This window comes from Balaenoptera physalus, assembly GCF_965194825.1.
Source record: "Balaenoptera physalus genome assembly, chromosome: 18".
In the NCBI taxonomy this organism is placed as follows: Eukaryota; Metazoa; Chordata; class Mammalia; order Artiodactyla; family Balaenopteridae; genus Balaenoptera; species Balaenoptera physalus.
The window spans coordinates 71,406,160-71,427,409 of NC_138899.1; the positions used below are offsets into that span (position 1 = coordinate 71,406,160).

Here is a 21,250-nt window from a genome sequence, read left to right on the forward strand (position 1 = left end):
CAACCCACAGGATATTATTCCTCAATTCACTGAAACAATAAACCAAACAGGCCTTTATAGGTGCCCTATATAGTCCTTTATAGGTGCCCAGCACATAACTGAGGTATTAAAATAAACTGCTTCAATTCTGTATTTATTATACACACAATGCATACAAAGAAATTTCTGCAATAGTCTTTTTATGTATTTTTCTATCTCTCTTTCCCCACTTGGCCACACTGGTTGACTCCATCCTACTCATGCAATATTTCCCTAAAGCAAAAACAGTAAAGATGGAAAAGTTTCTACTGAAAAACTGTCTTTGGCTTGAGTGATCATTGGTTTTGTGAGTGATAGGGATCACTCACAAAGAAAAGTTCAAATGCTTTTTATCCAGGGTTCTCCTTACCGTGATCTGGTGTACCTTTCCAGACTCTTCTCCCCCGATCACCTCCAAGCCATGGGCTCCTAAGCACAAGTTGGGTTGCTTCTACAGAATTATTCCAGCATCCTTGCCTCCATGTCTGGACTATGGCAACTTATTCTAACCACCTGAAATGCTTTTCACCAATTCTTCTCTATCTGAGGTTTCATATTTATCTGTATGAGAAATAAAAATGTTTTTCAAAACAGCAATGAAAACAAAATGACTGTAGCCACTCCTGCTGCGAATGTTGGTGTGGCGGAGATGAGTGGCTATTGGTAGCAATGACAATGTCCATATTCAAAGAAGACAGTCCTACCAAAGCATTTGAGCTGATCAAGAGTAAGGAAACACTGCCTTATCAAGGCTTTGTGCTGCTTAAACAGGCACAAATAGTTCTAGAAGAGAAACCTCTGATATAGTAAAGTACTGTATTGTCCGTGTGTACCTAAAGTCACTTGGAATTTGGTTTAGGAAGGGGCTATAGACAATTGTTCAACGTAATACCCTGGGAGCCTTTTGTTGTCTTTTGAGAGACAGCCAAGGTGCAGCACAGAGAGGAGCTTCATGAGATAACCAGGGGATGAAGTGGAAATATTCTCCATGAGAAAGACCTGGTCACAGAGCACAGCTGAAGGCCTTTTAATTATAGGGCTTTCCCTCCAACTTCCAAGCATTTTGGCAAAGTTTACTTAACCCCCCAGCCTTGTGTCTGTGGAAATTCAGGGAGGAGAGGAGAATAGAGGGGTGGGGGGTGCCCAGCAGGTCAACACGGTGTGAAAAGGAAAGCACATCCTAGAGGTGGGGCGCTCACAGAGATGGAGGACTCAGCAGCAGTGGAGACTCAAAGCCAGGGTGGCTGGGAGGAAATTAAGACCCCATGAATCCCTGGAGTTCATGGACATGATGCTAGGTTCCCCCAACATATGTTATGGATATAAACCAGTTTGAGTTCAATCTTAAAGGGTACAATAACCCCAGGAAGCTAAGGGACTTAGGTAATATATGAGAAGGTGATATGTAAGCGAAATATCCATTCATGAAAGCCCAAATGAAATGCCATATTACCAACCAAGTACGTAAAAATTAAGAGAAGATGGAAGAAAACAGGAGAGCAGCACTAAGGAACCGCAGAGCTGGAACAAGAAGAGGGGGCAGGTGGTAGACAGTTGTTTTCAGCCTTCCCTGTCACTGCAACCTCGTGAAGCAATGCCTGTCAATCACTTCCCTCACAAGCCCTGCCCGTGGCTTCCCCCCATTGCTTCTGTATCCCCACACATCAGAAACATCCCCAGAAGAGAGAGATAGTCCTTGCTGTAAAGAAGAGGGCTTGGGAGAAGGAAGGAGTACAGAGATGTAAAAAGACTCATATTGAGGTTGCCCAAATGTATTTTCTTAGTGTTGCGCTGTTTGAAGTAAAGCTCAAAAGGTCTACCCACATTTGTTAAAAGAGAACTTTTGAACTGTTGGGCTTTATAATAATGATATTCCATCCATATTTTTCTCTATATAAAGAGGATATTAAATATGTATTAGACACAGGTGACTCAGAAGTCTTAGCTGTGATTATTCTGTGAAGAGTACAGCTCAGTTTTTCTAATCAAAATGGAATTTTAGCATACCTTTGGAATTCTTGAAATTTACAGTACTGAAAATTTTCCTAAGTGTTTCTCTGTTAATTTGTTATAGAATATACATTAGAGCAGAAATTTCATTTGATTATGTATTTGTTTATAACTTAAAGCAATAGGATGAGGGAGAATAATAGAAACCTAGAATCATGGAGTTAGAAGGGACCACAGAGTTTGCCAAACCTTATGTTTTACAGAAAAGGATATGAAATCAAAGCCCGAGTGCAGAGAATTAGATTTTACTATTCTCGTTCTATTAACATTGGGTTTAACTAAAAGTAACAATCTCTCTAATAGAAGCTGTAAATTCAGGACCTACTCGGTGCTTATACGGTGGTGATTCATAATGATGATGAGGATGGAGATGACTTCATTATTAGTCCAGCTCTTCAACCCTCCTTAAATTCGTACCCTTTACCATGTGACCTTTAATCTTCTCCCAGGAAAAGGGTGGACTGTATTTCCCTGCCCCTTGGCTTTGAGTTTAGCTGAGTGATGGGCTTTGTCCAATAGACTGAAGTGTAAGTGACAGTGTGAGAGCCAGATCTGATCCAGTACCTTAAGAGGCCCGGGGGTTTCTGCTCGCTGTCTTGAGCCACACACATCATAATGAGAAGAACATTTCTTGCCTAAACCACTGGTTCAAGGAGGATGAGAAACACATGGAGCAGAGCCATCCCACCCCAGCCCACAGATGTACAGTAAGAAGCAGAGCTGTCCAGCAGCCTCAGTCTGAAGCAGAACCATCCAGCCAAGCCAAGCCTGGATCAGCCACCTCCCTGCCAACCTACAGATGCGTAAGCAGTAATAAATGACCTTTGTTTTAAGCAACTGAATTTTTAAATACCAAATGGCTTATTTTCACATTATCATATACATTCTAGGCTGAATTTTACCCCAAATCAGTTAAAGTATGCCATGTTGTGCAACTCCCTTGCTCAAAGGAAATGTTCCAGAAGCTCTGGATTGCCTGAAAATAAATTTAAGTTCTTACCCTTGCTATGATTCTTTGCAGATTAGCCTCCCACAGTTTCCGACATGTTGCCTAGCTTCAGCTGGACTACTGTAATTTGTATGTGTGCTTAGAATATGGGCTTTGGAGTTATGAATATGGATTCAAATCTTGGGTCTGCCCATTTATTTGTTATTTGACTTGGGGCAAGTTTCTTTACATTAATCCCTGAGTCTCAGTTTATTTATCTGTATAATGGAGCCAACTATACCTACATCATTCGGTTATTATGGAGAGTCAGTTATGTGGTACATGGAAAGAACCTGCCATAGTGCTTGGCTTTTGGCAGGCTTGAGGGTAGGGAAGGAATATCTGCTCTCTTTTTCTTTTGTTTCTACTCCTACCTGTTAAGGACAATAGCCAAAATCTCTGCTTTCCATCTAGGAGAATATTTAAGGTAAAACACAGCATCTCTGATGCCCATACACCTCACAAAAGAAAGGACAGTGGTGAATTTTGTTAGAAATTGGCATCCATTGAACTATCTTTTTTGGTGATCATGCTGCTGGTGCCAAAAGCCAGGGAAGATTCCATGTTTCCTTTTTCAGTTTCTGCATTTTGTCAAACATAAACTACCTCTTCACTTGAGGTAACTACTCCACTTTATTTTCTGTCTCCAAATGGATATTTACAGCAATCTTGAGGTTCTCATTTATCTAGCTGGTTGGGTATGGAGGTTTTGAGTCTGTATTTCAGGCCCAGTGCGATCTCTGTGGGTATTAGTGTCGAGATTCAGAGTAGAGAGTATGAAGCCTGTTTTCAGTCTTGACTCTGAGACATGGTGTCCAATCCAACCTCCCATCCCATCAGCAATCTCCTTTATGTATGTGCTCCATTGGTCAGTACCCAGAGAAGAGGGGTTCCTTTTCCTCTTCTTTGCATCTCTCTACATTCAGCCTGCTCTTCAAAAGCTAGTTCTAATCTTGCTCTGTGATCCCCCCACAGTGAAAGGAAACTCCACTACCTCCAAACTGCAGTAAAGCTGATCTATCTATACAGCTCGTGGGGCTTTTGTATAATTTGCTACTTTCTATGTGTTTACATAAAATTGCCTCTTTCAGTTTATTCAGTCTTTATCTTACTCTTCTGTTTATCTCCTTCGAGGCTAACCTGATGCCTTGCTCAGGTAGATGTTCAAAAAGCATTTACCTTATATATAAATGATCTATTCTTATGTATTCATGCCTTCTATCCCATCCCAAAGCAGGCTATGTTGACAAATTTATGTGACACTTGACTTTGGGGATTTTACACTTTGACCAATAATATTGGTTTGTTGTTTTAACATATATTAGAACTATAATTGCTCATCTATTGCACAACTTCCTATGTCTGCTGCTGCCTTTCCTCCTTGCATACTTCTCTTCTATTTCCCCTTCAAGTCCCCCTCTCCCACCTCCTACCACCACCATACAGGCAATATATATTCAGAACTTAGGCTAAAAATGGTTCTCTGATCTCACCTCTCTTTATCTTCCCTAAACTGCCTGGTCTTTAAAGCAATTTTTTAAAATTGTTGATTTATTCAATTCCTTTGAGCCTATAGATTGACCCTCCAGTTCTATTTACCTTAGTTCTTCTACTGCACTTTCCTTAAGTTGAAAATAATTAGGCCTCTGATTTCTGTTTGCTTGTGTACAAAACAACAGAAAAGTTGCCAGCTCCTAACATTTTACAAACAGAATTAATAGAAAAACAGCCACTGCAGGTTGGTAGCCTGGTGAATGTAATGCTAGGTGAATGTTGACTGAGTTGGATTTTGGATCGAATAGGGTTAAAATAGGCAGTGGTTCTTTTTCAAAAAAAAAAAAAAAAGACATGGAAATTGGAAGACTAAACTTTAGGGTCTCAGAATTGGAAATGCCCTCTTCCTGACTCTGTCAGGAAGCTCATATTGATACAAGCACCAAAAAATGAAAATTTCTGTCAAATGTGGTACTTGATCTTGTAGACTAGCTTGTGTTTGACCTGAAGTGGTCAGTGGAGCATGGTACTGTAAGTGGAGGACAGAGAGAGCGACTGTTTACCCAAAACCTGAAACAAAGGCTGTGTTTGGAAAATACAGGATAAAAAAATATCGCCATGGTAACAAATTACTTTTATACTCACATAAAGCAAAAATAGATCTCTCTCTATCTTCCTCTCTGAAAAGCACATATTTTAAAGTACATGGAAGATTAAAGGTGATATGCAGAAACAGCTACATGAATATATTTTCATTTTTCTTCATTTGGTTTATACTAATGTCAGTATAAATCTGAAAGGCAGAAATAATTTTGAACTGGAAGCATCTTAGTTCCAGAGAGCAGGAGCAACTTAGAAGAGAAATGTATAATTCAGTCAAAAACTCTATTTTGACTGTAATATAATGATGGCAGAATTGAACTTATCAAAACAAAATGTTCCTGGCATCAGTCACCAAGGAAAATATCGTTTCTCCATGTATGTTTTTCCTTGTACTTGAAAAGTCCAAAAATGTTTTACTCTTCCCTTTGGCTTACAAAGTAGAATTCTTCAGTTTAATTTACATGAAAGATAAATGATATTTTCAGGAGTCCTTAGATCTTTCTTTAAAATTCCAAGAGATGCTGCTCCATGTGGGAAATGCTGTAGAACACTGGTGTGGGGACCGGAGAGAAAGGAGGAGGATACAATCCAGTTTCTCCAGCAGAGTTCTTGGAAGTAGAGTCCTAATAAGAACCCCCCATCACTACCACTCACCTCCCAGGTCAGAGCTCTCTACTGGCTTACCTGGGCATCATTGACCTGTCCTATGAGACATGAAAGTTAAGTAATAAAAAGTAGATATTTTGGCTTGATAAATTTTCTGTCACCAGTTTTATTTCCCTTGGAAGATTGTTTTCAACACTTAACAATAATCTTTATTTCCTTAATGAAATCTAAGGAAGATCCCCTATACGGTTCTTTCCAAAGCCAGCAAACTATTTGATGGACCATATGAAACTTCCATTTTATGCAGATCAAAAACAGCCAAATATTAGCAATTTCATAGGGTTTAACCTAGAATATATTTTATCTGTTCTAATGGTCATAGGACTTCCCTCTAAAGCACTAAAACTGTTGATAATTTTCTTCAAATCCATCACAACTTTTTTTTTTTTTTTGCTTTCATAGATAAGAGGTGAAAGGCCTTCATGCTTAGTGATGGGTTGTATTTCTACACGTCTGACTCAATAAGCCCAAACCTGAACTTATCATCACCACCAACAACCCAGCCAGCCTATTTCTCTATTTCAGCAGTTGGCTCTCTCACACACCTAATCAGAAGTCTGGGAGGAATCCTCAATGTCTCTCTCCTTCAGTTCTAAGTATCAATATTTATAGGCACTGAGTTTCATCAATTGAAATTTTTCATCCTCAAACTCAGTGATGCTTACTGATCACTACTGTAGTTCAGGATCTTAACACACCTGCATTTGTGCAATAGTCACATGAATAGTATCCCTATTTGCATCTCCTCATTCAAAGTCAAGTTCCACTGCTGCCAGAGTAGATTTTCCAGTATTACAAATCTAAAATATCCTTCTCCTTGTCAAAAACCTCATAGTTCCCCATTGCCTAGGGATAAACTCAAAATTCCTAAATCGTAGCCACCTTGAACTACCAGGTCCTTTTATGCTTGTTTTCATTTGTTTATCTGGCTGCTGTTCCTTGAATAGCCAACCCTACCCCACCCTACTGTTGTCCAGCTTGGAAACCCCTAATCAGCATTTAGGGCCAAACTCAGAGGCCAGGGAAAGCTCCTTCATTTATTCTATTTAATGTCCTGACATCCAGGAAAAGAATCTCTCTCTTCTGCCTGAGCCCTCTGTCCATACCCAACATACATCATAAATAGTATGGTTACTTGTATAATCAACTCCACCCTGGTCCACAGATTGTGAGTTTCTTGAGTATACATAGTTTTAGTCAACTTTCTTTTCCAAAAATCCAGCCTAGGTCTTCACCATTACTCATTATTGAAATGCATCAAATGAATCACTGCATATACCTTCCAAACACTCTAATCACTTGGAAATAAGAATTTGGTTTATTTACAAGTTCACTCATTACCTAAGAGTATAGTATCTTTCATTTTTTTTTTATTTTTGGGGATATTAGTTCTTCCTTTTAATATTGTTTTACATGTGGACTAGACTCCACTCTCAAACACCTGTTGTTATTGTTGTGTTTGGTTTTGGTTTTGGTTCCTTATTCTCAATTCTGAGCAAGAATCCCTTGAAGCCATGTGCACCCAAACTGCCTCTGAAGATCTCATATGCCTACATCCATTTTCATGTTACTGCCATAATCTTTCATTAATCCAGATTTCCTGGGTAATGTAGAAGATGCTATTGATTTGATGCTCCCCTCCACATCGTACTGACTGACCTCTAAGTTCATTTTGTTGGGTTGGACAGTATCTCACCTGCTGACAACCAACTGCCCAGCTCACGCACCCACATCCTTCTGTTTCTCTGCCGGTGGGCTTTCCCAGCTCTATAGAAGTTTGAACGCAAACCAGGACCAAAGTGGTTGCAACATGCTATACATTTTATGCCCCCGGGGGCAATTTTCAGACAATGATAGACAGGACTGGGTGGATAAATACCCCAGCTTCCCAATCCATCAGGGGGACAACTCTGAGGCGTATCTACCCCATTCCTCAGGGTTCCCCGGTGGAATAGCGCCTCAGGTGCCCACAGAGGTAACACACTAAGTAACAACTTTTAGTGGTGCTCCTTCCTTCTCAATTTCTCTTTCCTTTCTGTTTTCCATTTCCTTTCCTGTGCTTCCTTTGACCACTTCCTAAATAAATGACTCACACCAAGTCCTTGTCTTAGAATTGCTTTGGGGGAAACTAAAATTAAGGTGGGGAATATTTTTGGGACGTAGTGTCCAGGCAGTTCAGAACATCAATAAAACCAGGGCGTGTAATAACAAAGTCACAACATTTTAGAACAAATAGCGCCATAAAGATCATGTTGTCTTGCTTACTCTCTCTCGCTCTATTCCCTCTGATCCCCCTGGCTATCCTGCTTTATGCCTGCACAATTTTTTGTTCCCTTATCACTTGGCATAAGTGAAATGGTGAATTTTTCCAAAGTAACTAAATATACAGGCAAAAGAAAAATGCAAACCAAATATAAGACATCACAGAAGCACAACACTTGACAAAGGTAATTTATGAGTTTACTAGAGGTGCCGTAACAGTATCACACACTGGGTGGCTTAAACAAGAGAAATGTCTCACAGTTCTGGAGGCTGGGAGTCTGAGGTCTAGGTGTTGGCAGAGTTGGTTTCTTCTGAGGGCTATGAGGGAAAATGTGTTCCAGGCCTCTCTGTTTGGCTTGCAGATGGCCCTCTTCTCCCTGTCTCTTTACATTGTCTTTCCTCTATGTGTGCCTGTCTGTATCCCAATTTCCCTTTTTATAAGGACTCCAGTCATACTGAATTAGAGCCCACCTTAGTGACCTCATTTTAAATTGATAACTCTGTAATGACCCTATCTCAAAATTAGGTCACCTTCTGAGGTACTGGGAGTTTGGACTCCTGCATATCTTTTTTGAGGGGACACAATTCAATCATACTGGTTGACAACACAGATCCCTTGTGAAACTGAACTGGGAGGCTGCCTCTACTTTACTTATACAAATACGGACATCCAGAGCCAAGTTCCCTTCTTCATTTCAGTCCAATCCAGTTTACTAAAGGGCTAATCCTACACCTGAGGTAAAGATCAAGCAGTTGGTTGCTGCTGTTAGATTTACAAGGGTTGTAAAGTTTAGTCTTTTTGCAGCAGGTTGAACATTCTTAGAAAATGTTCAAATTCTTATGATTTGAGCATTATTTTTCATGTAAATAAAATGTAGTTCTAATTAATGTATACTATGAAATACAATATCCTCCTTTGATAAACATGCTTGCATACCACTGTACAAACTGTACAAGGTTTGAATGGACACCTTTACATATATAGTTTGTTTTTGCACATTTGTAAATGTTTTTTCTGAGATGCTCAGAATTAAAACCATTCGGTTAGAAGTGTATGTCATTCAGAAGGCCCAGATTTCTTTCCAAAAAAGCTGTACCAGTTTTTCTTCTAAGAGCAATGTGTGAGTGAATTGTTCTCCTACATTCTCATTAACAACAGATATTATCAGTTTCTTAGTCTAACTTTTGCAAATTTGATGAAAAATTGATATCTTAACCTCTATTTTAATTTTCACTCCTGTAATTAAAGGGAGTAGGATGAGCCTATTTCATTTATTGTCTATTTCTCCCGTCAGCTGCCTGGTTATAACATTTGCTCATTTTATGATAAGTCTTTGGACATTTTCTTATGTATTTGTAAGAGCTTATTAGATATATATTTGTGAGTTAATTCTTAGCTTGTTTTTCATTTACATTAATCTATTTATTGAATATATTTTTATGTGTAGTATGAGTTAGGAATCAATTTTTTCCCCCAAGCGGAGAGATAATTGTCCCCAAACTATCTTTTGTTTACTGATTTGATCAAAAACATATAATTTTAATGTCAAAATTCTCTATCTTTTCAATTGATTTTCTCTTCCTACACAAATCAAACTACTTATATCAATTATTAATGCTTTAAAATGTTCTTGCTATCTGGTAGAAAAAATTCTTACTATTTGTCCTTGTCTGTTTAGAACCAGCTTATTAAATTCCATTTGTGTTTTGACTAGAATTGCATTCTATGTATAGATTAACTTGTTCAAAAGAATTCTTTCCCCCATTGAATTTTCTTCTCAAAATCCAACTGACCATAAAGTGTTGATTTATTTCTGTATTCTGTTATCATACTGTCCTGGTAACTGTAGCTTTATAATAGTTTGAAATCTGATAGCATAAGACTTCCAACTTTGTACTTCTTTTTCAGGAATGCTTTAATTCTTCTAGGTAATTTGCATTTCCATGTAAATTTTAGAACCAGCTTTTTTTTTTTTTTTTAAACATCTTTATTGGAGTATAATTGCCTTACAATGGTGTGTTAGCTTCTGCTTTATAACAAAGTGAATCAGTTATACATATACAATATGTTCCCATATCTCTTCCCTCTTGCATCTCCCTCCCTCCCACCCTCCCCATCCCACCCCTCTAGGTGGTCACAAAGCACCGAGCTGATCTCCCTGTGCTATGCGGCTGCTTCCCACTAGCTATCTATTTTACATTTGGCAGTGTATATATGTCCATGACACTCTCTCACCCTGTCACATCTCACCCCTCCCCCTCCCCATATCCTCAAGTCCATTCTCTAGTAGGTCTGTGTCTTTATTCCCGACTTGCCACTAGGTTCTTCATGGCCTTTTTTTTTTTTTTCCCTTAGATTCCGTATATATGTGTTAGCATACTGTATTTGTTTTGCTCTTTCTGACTTACTTCACTCTGTATGACAGACTCTAACTCCATCCACCTCATTACAAATACCTCCATTTCATTTCTTTTTATGGCTGAGTAATATTCCATTGTATATATGTGCCACATCTTCTTTATCCATTCATCTGTCGATGGACATTTAGGTTGCTTCCATGTCCTGGCTATTGTAAATAGAGCTGCAATGAACATTTTGGTACATGACTCTTTTTGAATTATGGTTTTCTCAGGGTATATGCCCAGTAGTGGGACTGCTGGGTCATATGGTAGTTCTATTTGTAGTTTTTTAAGGAACCTCCATACTGTTCTCCATAGTGGCTGTATCAATTTACATTCCCACCAACAGTGCAAGAGTGTTCCCTTTCCTCCACACCCTCTCCAGCATTTATTGTTTCTAGATTTTTTGATGATGGCCATTCTGACCGGTGTGAGATGATACCTCATTGTAGTTTTGATTTGCATTTCTCTAATGATTAATGATGTTGAGCATTCTTTCATGTGTCTGTTGGCAATCTGTATATCTTCTTTGGAGAAATGTCTATTTAGGTCTTCTGCCCATTTTTGGATTGGGTTGTTTGTTTTTTTGTTATTGAGCTGCATGAGCTCCTTGTAAATCTTGGAGATTAATCCTTTGTCAGTTGCTTCATTTGCAAATATTTTCTCCCATTCTGAGGGTTGTCTTTTGGTCTTGTTTATGGTTTCCTTTGCTGTGCAAAAGCTTTTAAGTTTCATTAGGTCCCATTTGTTTATTTTTGTTTTTATTTCCATTTCTCTAGGAGCTGGGTCAAAAAGGATCTTGCTGTGATTTATGTCATAGAGTGTTCTGCCTATGTTTTCCTCTAAGAGTTTGATAGTGTCTTCTCCCAGATTTTGACCTCTTTCCACCTTTCATTACTCCCAGACAGCTGCTGTTTGTTGGCCTGTTCTGAACCTGGGCCCTTTATCCTTGTACAGCTTTAATACAGAGGGCAAAATCACCCTTTTCCTTTGCCTCTACTTATACAATTTGATTAAAATTCTGGAAATTGGCTAAGAAATTATATTAATGACCACCTATAATATCAACCTCTCTATTGGCTGCAGTGTGAATTTATTTCTTTTTCCTTTCACTATTATTGGTTTGCTGACTGAATAAAAACTCTCTCATTGAAAATGATTCCCTATAGAAAAAGAAAATCAAGACTTGCTGAAGTAGCTAAGTAGAGGTGATAAAACGTATCACATGTGATATGTTTTAAAGGAATAAGGTGCCCATTTGTGTCATCCAATCAGCAAAGATTTTTAAATGCTGACTATATATCAGGCACTGAGCTAAGTAATTAGACTATAAAGTCAAATAAGATACCTTCCTGACCTCAAGTCTAATGAAGGTTGAAATAAGTGCATGGGTGATTTTATTTTACCTTGGTAAAAGCTATGATAGAGGTATGCAGAAAATGCTATGGTATTATAGAGCAGGGATAAATAAATAAGATGTGGATGGTTAAGAAAGGCTTGGTGAGGAAGAATGGAAGAACAGAGGAATCTCAGACAGAAAGAGAATGTCTCAAAAGCCCAGGGGGGTGGTGGAGTCTTGATAGATGCAGCACGTAGAAATGTGGTGATAATTGTATGTACTAAGATAGAAGCATGACTTTACTCTACAACCTCCTACTGAAGGAGGTTAAGCATAAAATGACTTATATTTTTAAAAATTCCATTCATATCAGAGAAAGATGGATTGACGGGAGACTAGACTGGAAACAGAGGCTAGTTAAAAGATCTAGGCAAGAATAGTAAGAGTTTATACGACAGCTCTGGTGACTTTAATGGGAAATGGAGAAGCAGGAACAGAAAAAGAGATGTCATAGGAAGTTTACAGGATTAGGCTAATTAATTCTAAAAAAATAGAACTGCCATATGATGCAGCAATACCACTCCTGGATGTATATATCCAAAGAAAACAAAAACACTAATTCAAAGACATACATGCACCCCGATGTTCATAGCAGCATTATTTACAACAGCCAAGACATGGAAGCAACCTACATGTCCATCAACAGATGATGACTAAAGAAGATGTGGTATGTATATGCAATGGAATATTACTCAGCCATAAAAAGAATGAAATTCTGCCTTTTGAGACAACATGGATGGATCTATAGAGTATTATGCTTAGTGAAATAAGTCAAAGACAAATACTGTGTGTTATCATTTATACGTGGAATCTAAAAAAAATAAAACGAATGTATGTAACTAAACAGAATCAGACTCACAGATACAGAGAACAAATTAGTGGTTACCAGTGGGAAGAGGGGAGGGGGAAGGGCAAGACAGGGGTATGGGATTAAGAGATACAATACAAACTACTATGCTTTTTATCTACTATGAAAAACAAGAATATACTGTACAGCACAGGGAAATATAGGCATTATTTTGTAATAACTTTAAATGGAGTATAATCTATAAAAAATTGAATCACTATGTTGTACACCTGAAACTAATATAATATTGTAAATCAACTATACTTCAATGAAAAAATATCACATTGAATGCAAACAAAAAAATAAAAAATAAAATAAAATACTGCTAAGTTTCTGGTTTGGGCAACTGAGTTAATGATGGTTCCATTTGCTAAAGTGGGGAATATGATAATAGGTTGAGAAGTGGGGTGGGAGTGATGTGTTCAGCTTTAGACACGATGAATTTGGAGTACCTATAAGACAGCTAAGTGAAAGAGTTCAGTTGACACTTGAATATAAGACTTGGAGTCCACTAGAGAAATCCTGACTGAAAATATAAGTTTCTGGAAGCATTCATACTATGCAATAGTTGAAGCCCCAGGGGTTAATTATGTCACCCAAAAGAGTGTGAAAAGTAGGAGGGTTAGAAAATTAGGTGGCCCTAGGGAGCTTCTACTGTTAAGGCATGATCCAGAGAAAGGGTAGCCCCAAAGACATGAGAGAAATCTAAGAAATAGTTATATCATGGAGATAGAGAGGGAAAGAATAATTCTCAAATAATACACAGTTCAAAAATCATATCTGACCTTCAAACAAAATGTGGACCCAGAGGACTACATGAATGCTACTTGAATGCTCAACTTACAGCATTCAGTGTTGCTGAAAAGAGTAAAGGATAGTGAAGAGAAGCAATGGATGAAAAATTAGAAATTGGAAAAACAGAAACAACATGTTAAATGAGAATATATGAAACCAACACAGTTGTTTATACTTGATCACTTGGAAAATCAGGCAAAAGCCTAAAATGTTTTTCATCTTAGAACTATGAGAGCTCTCTGAGGCTTTTCTGGTCCCTGTCCCTAGTCTTTCAGGGAGGTCAAGTGTTACCATATCTATTTAGAGATGTGCCAATTGAGGCTCACAGTGATTTGTATGATACTCAGATATGAAAAATAACCCCCCAAGACATTACACTGTGCTTTTTCCTATCCTTATCCCTTTCCTATCAGAAAAAAAAAAAAAATTGTTTACTATTAGTTAGTTTGGGAGTCTACGCTATCTTGTTTGTTAAATTTCATACCTCTTTCTTTTGTGATACATACAAATGTTAATTCTGAATTTAGGAGAATTTTGAATGAAAATAGTAATTTGTGACAAGGGTCATAAATGGATTGCCTGGTATATCAATTCTAGGCTACCTTAGAAACTAAGTTTTGTTATAGTAAAATAGCTTTCAAGGTTCTTCAAAAGAAAAAAATCAACAGAAACCTCTTAAAGTTAAATAACAAGTAGGATTCAACACAGTATAAAAAAAGAGTATCCCAATATTCTATACAGTGATATTTTATTAATAAATATGTATTTTGTAACGTTTAATTTACAGGATGTATTTTTGTACTGTATTTTTTTTAAAGTCACTTAATGAAGTTGTTTCAATAAACATAGCCATTCAAACCTGGGGTTGTGTTAGCAAGTTGAAGATGAGTCTGCACCTAATGTCTGTCGTGGCTTTTGCTTATTCAGCTTAGAGAATGTCCATATTCACACAGATAAGTGGTAACAAATGGTACTTGTTCTTTTTTTTTTTTTTTTTTTAACCAAGTGGGGAAAGGGGGGTGGGATAAATTGGGAGATTGGGATTGACGTATATACACTACCATGTGTAAAATAGGTAACTAATGAGAACCTACTACAGAGCACAAGGAACTCTACTCAATGCTCTGTGGTACCTAAATGGGAAGGAAATCCAAAAAGGAGGGATATATGTATACATATAGCTGATTCACTTTGCTGTACAGCAGAAACTAACACACCACTGTAAAGCAACTAAACTCTAATAAAAATTAAAAGAAAAAAAGAACTCATAAAAATAAAGGTACTTGTTCTTTTAAAACAACTTACCTTGCATTATCACAATACCCTAGTTATACAGAGGTGGCCAGAGGTTTATCCTGAGGACTGCACAACAATGAATGAACTTAGGATCACAGGATAGCAAACTGGTTGGTTCCAGTGTTAAAATTTTCTATATGATACATTTTTAAATGCGTGTTGGTTTTATTCCTGATTAAAATATATTAAAAAATAAAATTTATAGTAAATTTCTGTCAGATCCCTGAAGTGCATAATCTTTTGTGGAAAATATGTTGATATTTCAACATCTAATAAACTTTGGTATAAAACAGTATCTTTCAAAGTAGAAATATTTATGAGATGCTTTTCATTTTTTCATAAACTTTTTATCATAGAATAGTTTTTAGATTTACACTCAAATTAGAAGGCTAATACACAGGGTTCTCACGTGCCCCACACACAATTCCCCCTATTATTAACATCTTACATTAGTATGGTACATACACCGCAATCAATGAACCAAGATTGATACACTATTATTGAAGTCTGTACTCTATTCAGACTTCCTCAGTTTTTTCCTAATGTCTTTTTTCTGTTCCAAGATCCAACCCAGAACACTACATTACATTTCATCATCATGTCTCCTTAGGCTTCTCTTGCTTGTGACAGTTTCTCAGACTTTCCTTGTTTCTGATGACCTTGACAGTTTTGAGGGGTATTGGTCAGGTATTTTGTAGAATGTAATTCAGTTGGGATTAGTCTAATGTTTTCCTCATTATTAGACTAGAATTACAGGTTTGGGGAAGAAAGACCCACAGAGGTAAAGTGCCATTCTCATCACATCATACAGTCAACATGATTTATCCCTGTTGATGTTGACCTTGACCACCTGGCCAAGGTAGTGTTGGTCAGGTTTCTCCACTATAAAGTTTCTCTGTTTCCTCCCTTTCCACACTGTCTTCTTTGGAAGGAAGCTGATGGGCAGCCCACACTTAAGGAATCAGGAATTATGTTCCATCTTGTTAAGGGCAAAATACCTATATAAATTATTTGGAATTATTCTGTGTAAGATATTTGTCTCTTCTCTCTCATTTATTTTATTCAATTATTTATGTATACCACTATGGATTTGTGGTATTTTCTATTTTGTGTTATAATCCAATACTACTTCATTTTGTGGCTCAAATTGCTTTATAATTGACTATTGGGAGCTCTTTTAGTTGGTTCCGGTGTCCTTTGACATAGAGTTGACATTTTACTTTGGTCATATAATTGGAATCATACACGTAGACTTTTCAGAGCAGCATCTTTCACTGAGCAATTATTCGTTTAAGACTCGCCCACGGCTTTTCGTAGCTCGGAAGCTCATTCTTTTGTACTGCTGAATAGTTTCTCTTGTATGGATGCTTATCCATTCGCCTTTGAAGGACATCTTGGTTACTTCCAGTTCTGCGTGATTATGAATAAAGCTGCTATAAACATTCATATGCAGGTATTTAAGTTTTTAAATCAGTTGAGTAAATACCTAAGAGCATGATTGCTATGTTGTATGGCAAGACTATGTTTAGCTTTGTAAGAAACTGCCAAAATATGTTCGAAAGTGCCGGTACCATTTTGCATTCCCACCAGTAATGAATGAGAGTTCCTGTTGTTTTGCATCGTTGCCAACAATCAGTATTGTCATATTTTTGGATCTTAGCCATTCTAATAGGTGTGTAGTGATATCTCATTGTTGTTTTAATTTGCAATATCCTAATAACAAATGCATTTGAGCATTTTTTCTTATGTTGATTTGGCACCTGTATATCTTCTTTGGTGTGATGTCCAGATCTTTTTTCCCATTTTTAATTGGTCTGTGCCCTTTTCACTTTAAAATCCATATTCTAATTCAAGTATTTGGTATAGTTTTCCACCAAATGACACTGCATAGCTTTTCTTCATTCTTAAAATGTGGGGAATTGTTCTCACAATTGTTCAACCCAATTATTTGGGTTGGTCATTACTTTTTTATTTTGTGAGTTTAGCAAATACTGTCAGCTAAGAATCATTTATTTGGGACAAAAATAACAATTCAGTGACTATCATTTCATCCTGAAGACGGGATAGAGATCAGAGAAGGGAATAAAGTTGTTTTTAGCAGCAGGGGAACAGCCCCGAGCCCCTTAGTTGTGACTGCTCATGGGAAGTGAGCCACAGGGAGGTCTGGCGCAGCGTCCACACACGACCTAAATAAGGTTGGAGAAGAGCAAGTGGGAAACACTATGCTTTCTTACACAACTTTTTGCCTTAAGTAAAGTAAATTAAAAAGGAAATCAAGAGTATTGTGTGCTCACTTATTTTCTAGGCACTTTCACGGCTTCCCCTGAATCAAAGTTTGAAGCTGGCTTTGCTGCCAGGGTAATTTCTGCAGCCAGGGTGCAAACTCAGCAGGCCTTGAGCAAAGACCTCTCTGCACATGTTTTCAGCCTCTGCCCTCTTATTAGCCAGTACAGGTGGGACCCACTGCTGCTGGCAATCCTGTATCTCTGCCCCCCCAGAGCACACAGTGTGGGGGGAAGAACTAAATACAGATCTCAAATTCCAGGATTACTCTGCTGCACAGACACCCAGAGTTCTTCCACTGGGATGCAGCCTAAAAAGAGAGAGGCAGCAATTGGCTTTTACAGTCACTGGGTGGTATGCCCTAGGAGATGCACAGCTTAGGATCTCTCACTGAACTACCTAAATGCTTTTCCAGGCCTCATTCCTTGCTGGGTATACTTGATTATCCCCCTACACTCCTCCTCAGCTTTAGTTAGAAATGTAGAGAGGACAAGGCAATATTCAGTGGCTTCAACGAAGGCAAACCCACATCATTCCCATGACACACTGTACTGTTTTTATCTGCTGACCTTTATTCATGTACTGTTCCCTCTGCCAGGAATGTTCTCTCTAGTGAGCTATCCAAATGACGCCCATTCTGGAAGCATCTGACCAAATCTCTCCTCCTTTAAGATGTCTTTCTTGGTTCCCAGTTCCATAGAGATTTCCAATTTTCTAAATGCTCGTATCACTTGCAGTTTAACCATTACTATGGTCTATGACATGCGTATGCACACACACACATACACACACACACACACACACACACACACACACACACATTCTGCAATGTTTCTTTTGTGTTATCCTTACTTTTTTTATAAGACAGCAAGGAATTCATGGCCTTTTCAGGTCAAAAAGAAATAACTTGTGCTATTTTCTATATTATCTTTCGAAGTTGAGATGGATTTTACTCCTAATAGGTGCTAAATGAATAATGTTAAGTTACTTGATTCCTAGTATCTAATATAGAAATAATCATTGCATTTCTTGTGCCCTTCTGCAATGTAGACCCCATAAAGCCTCTTCAACATTTTTCTATTTTATTATTCTTTTAGTATACCTTTATCAAGTACCTAATACTATATTGCTGAGTCATAGATGCTAGAGATAAAATTATATATAACATATGGTTCCTGCTCTCAGGAAGTTCACAATTTAGACTTACTGGGCCAAACTATGGCACTTGGTAGAGCTAATACTGCCAGTTACATTCCCAGGGCACCAGTTTTATCATGTATCTTGCAGGTACAGAGTCTGGTGTCCATTTGGAGAAGCAATGCGGACAGATTATTTTTTGCAAACATCTGATAGACCCAAGCAGAAATGGAAAGTTTTCCTCCCCATCCACAAAAGATGAAAACACTGAGTAAAATATAACAAAAAATACATAGCCAAACTTAATAGTAATAAAGGGAGATCTTCAGGTGCTAAAAATGAAAGTTACTCTAATCTTGGAGAGCTAGCGTTGAAGCTAAATGTGTTTCTTAACTTTGAGGGCTGGATATGAATTTCAGATAGATTTCAATGCCTTCACGGGGCTGGAAGTAAAGGCTATGGGCTCTGAGCTACATGTGGAGCTGCAATTGGACTCTGTCCATAAACATGGGCCCCAGAAGGGATGGTCCTATCAGGAAAAATATTGAAAAAATTTTCACACCATCTTGAGGCTTATAAATTATAAAACCCTCAAAACATAATTCATGAAACAAATTGATGGTTAATTACTTTAAAACTTAAAATGTTTCTATGATAGACTATATGACTTTCAACACCTAAAGTATTTATTATCTGGCCCTTTACAGAAAATGTTTGCTGATTCTTGCTATAGAACAACTGAAAATACTAAATGTTACAACGTGAATAGATTTCAAAGGTAATGTTGAATGAAAATTAATAGCTGCAGAATGATGTATACCATTTGTACCATTCCTATTAAATTGTAAAATAAGCAGAACAGTACTACAAGTTGGTTATGGGTACTTTTTGAATAATAATTTTATATAAATTCAAAGGTGAAATGTTTTCATCAACTTCATGATGGTGGCTCAAATTCTGAGGAATAAGATCACAAAGATGAGTTCAGCTGTACATGAGGATTTTTTCATATATATATATATATTAGTAAGTCCCCTACATACAAATGAGTTATGTTCCGAGAGCGCGTTCATTAAGTCCAATTTTTTCCTAGGTCCAACAAAATTAGCCTAGGTACCCAACTAACACAATCGGCTATATAGTAGTGTACTGTAATAGGTTTATAATACTTTTCACACAAATAATACATAAGAAAAACAAACAAAAAATAAAGAAAACATTTTTAGTCTTACAGTACATTACCTTGAAAAGTACAATAGTACCAGCTACATCACCACTGGTTTTACACTTGCTTCTGGACATCCTGGGTTTGAAATAGATACTGTATTTCTGTACTCTATACTGTACAGTGAAATACACAAAAGCACAACCACTTATAGAGGATGCACACATATGACAATGTACGCCAGACAAGTGAACTAACTTACATGACTGGGCGTGCAAGTGCAAGTTCACATCTTTGAAAGTTCGCAACCTGAAGGTTCGTATGTAGGGGACTTACTGTGTATGCATGCATATATATCAATACTCAGGCCCTCTCTATTTAAGTGCACAGTAGACTACTTTCAAATACTAGGACCAATATCTTTGCCTAAGGCCTTTCCTTGATTTCCTCTGAAACCACTCAACTCATGCATGTGACAGGCTGAAGTGTCAAGAAATCTCCCATCCCCTAGGACAGCCTTCCTTAATGGCTGAATGGAGTTCGTCTGTATGCACACAGTAGCACCAACCCTCAGGTGAGACAACTCTGAGGTGTGTGTCTTACACTGCTTCCTGGAGTCCCCAAGTGAGATTGTCAGTTGTGCACAATGATAATTTATTGGAAGCCAAGCCCACTACTGCCTCTTTCCCCTTTCCCCTACTGGTATTTCCTGGAATTATCTTCCAAATAAATTACTGCACCCCAAATTCTTGTCTCAGGATTTGGTTCTAAGAGAATTCAAACTAACAACCATTTATACTCACAAAGTGAGCTCACATATATTTTCTACAGTTGTTATATCTTTGTGAAGTAGGTTAGACAGGGCATTTTTTCCTATTTTACTGGGGGAAAAACTAAGACCCAGGGAAGTTTAATCTTCTACCACCACCACCAATAACAAGCAGAGTCCCTAGCTAGTAACAGAAAGAATTTGGACTTAGAGATAAGTCTTCTGACTGCAAATTTGAACCTTTTTATGATGCTGTACCATTTGAAAACATCATTCTCAGACCTCCATTTCTACTGTGTAAATGGAAGTTATATTATGACAGCTCAAGTCTGTAACAAACGGTGCACTGTGATTTTATTGTAACTCCCTGGAAATGGTCACTCAGGTGTTATGACGGGGCTTTGTCCTATGCACATCAAAGAGGATTCTGGGATTTTCCTGAGTGCCAGTTGGTGAAAATGTTTATCTAGACTACTCTTCAGGAATCACTAGCAAGGGTGGAGAGCCTCCCAGTCTCTGTAGGAGAATGGCAGGTGAAACAGACCTTCTCACAGTACATTGTTTCTCACAGTTTCCAAGGTTCACCTTCAGAAAGGTGGCATGTCAAGCTTCATGAACTAATTGCTTCAGCTTTGAGGCGCTGCAGCTTGTTAAAATTCTCACTCCTTATTGATTCCCCATGGCTTTCAAGTAGGAAGGACACTTTTAATATAACACATGAGGAATCTGGATATGATATCATCAGGAGTCGAAGGCAATCAAAGTCCAGATTTCAAATCCCATTGCTGCCAAATGTTTACTTGTCAGATCTCATTTGTTGACAGTGTTCAAATGCGTGTAACTTCTTGCAAGGCAGACTTTTAGAATGTGAGGACATGGCAGTAATGAAGAAAATTTGTACAGTGGGTGAACTGCAAGCCTGAATATTCAAGCTTGACTTGGTAAAGTCAACACAATGCCAGCATTAGTATTCAGATGAAATTTCAGTTCCTATGAACAAGCTGGCATGCAGCCCAATTTGTCAAGATAAAATTTCAGGGCCTTGTTCTCTCTTCTCTCTAATAACCAGAGCTACCAAGACAACATGAGAGGCAATTTTAAGGATACTGATGACAATC

At 37.8% G+C, this 21,250-nt stretch overlaps 1 protein-coding gene across 1 annotated transcript in view; it reads right to left on the reverse strand.

Moving 5' to 3' along the window:
- Positions 1-388: 388 nt before the first annotated feature.
- RFC3 (replication factor C subunit 3) overlaps positions 389-21,250 on the reverse strand; it is a 161,694-nt gene continuing 140,832 nt past the window's right edge. Inside the window, exon 12 of the transcript XR_014256320.1 lies at positions 389-579. The gene's annotated coding sequence lies outside the window, so the exon portion shown is untranslated. The remainder of the gene's footprint in view (positions 580-21,250) is intronic.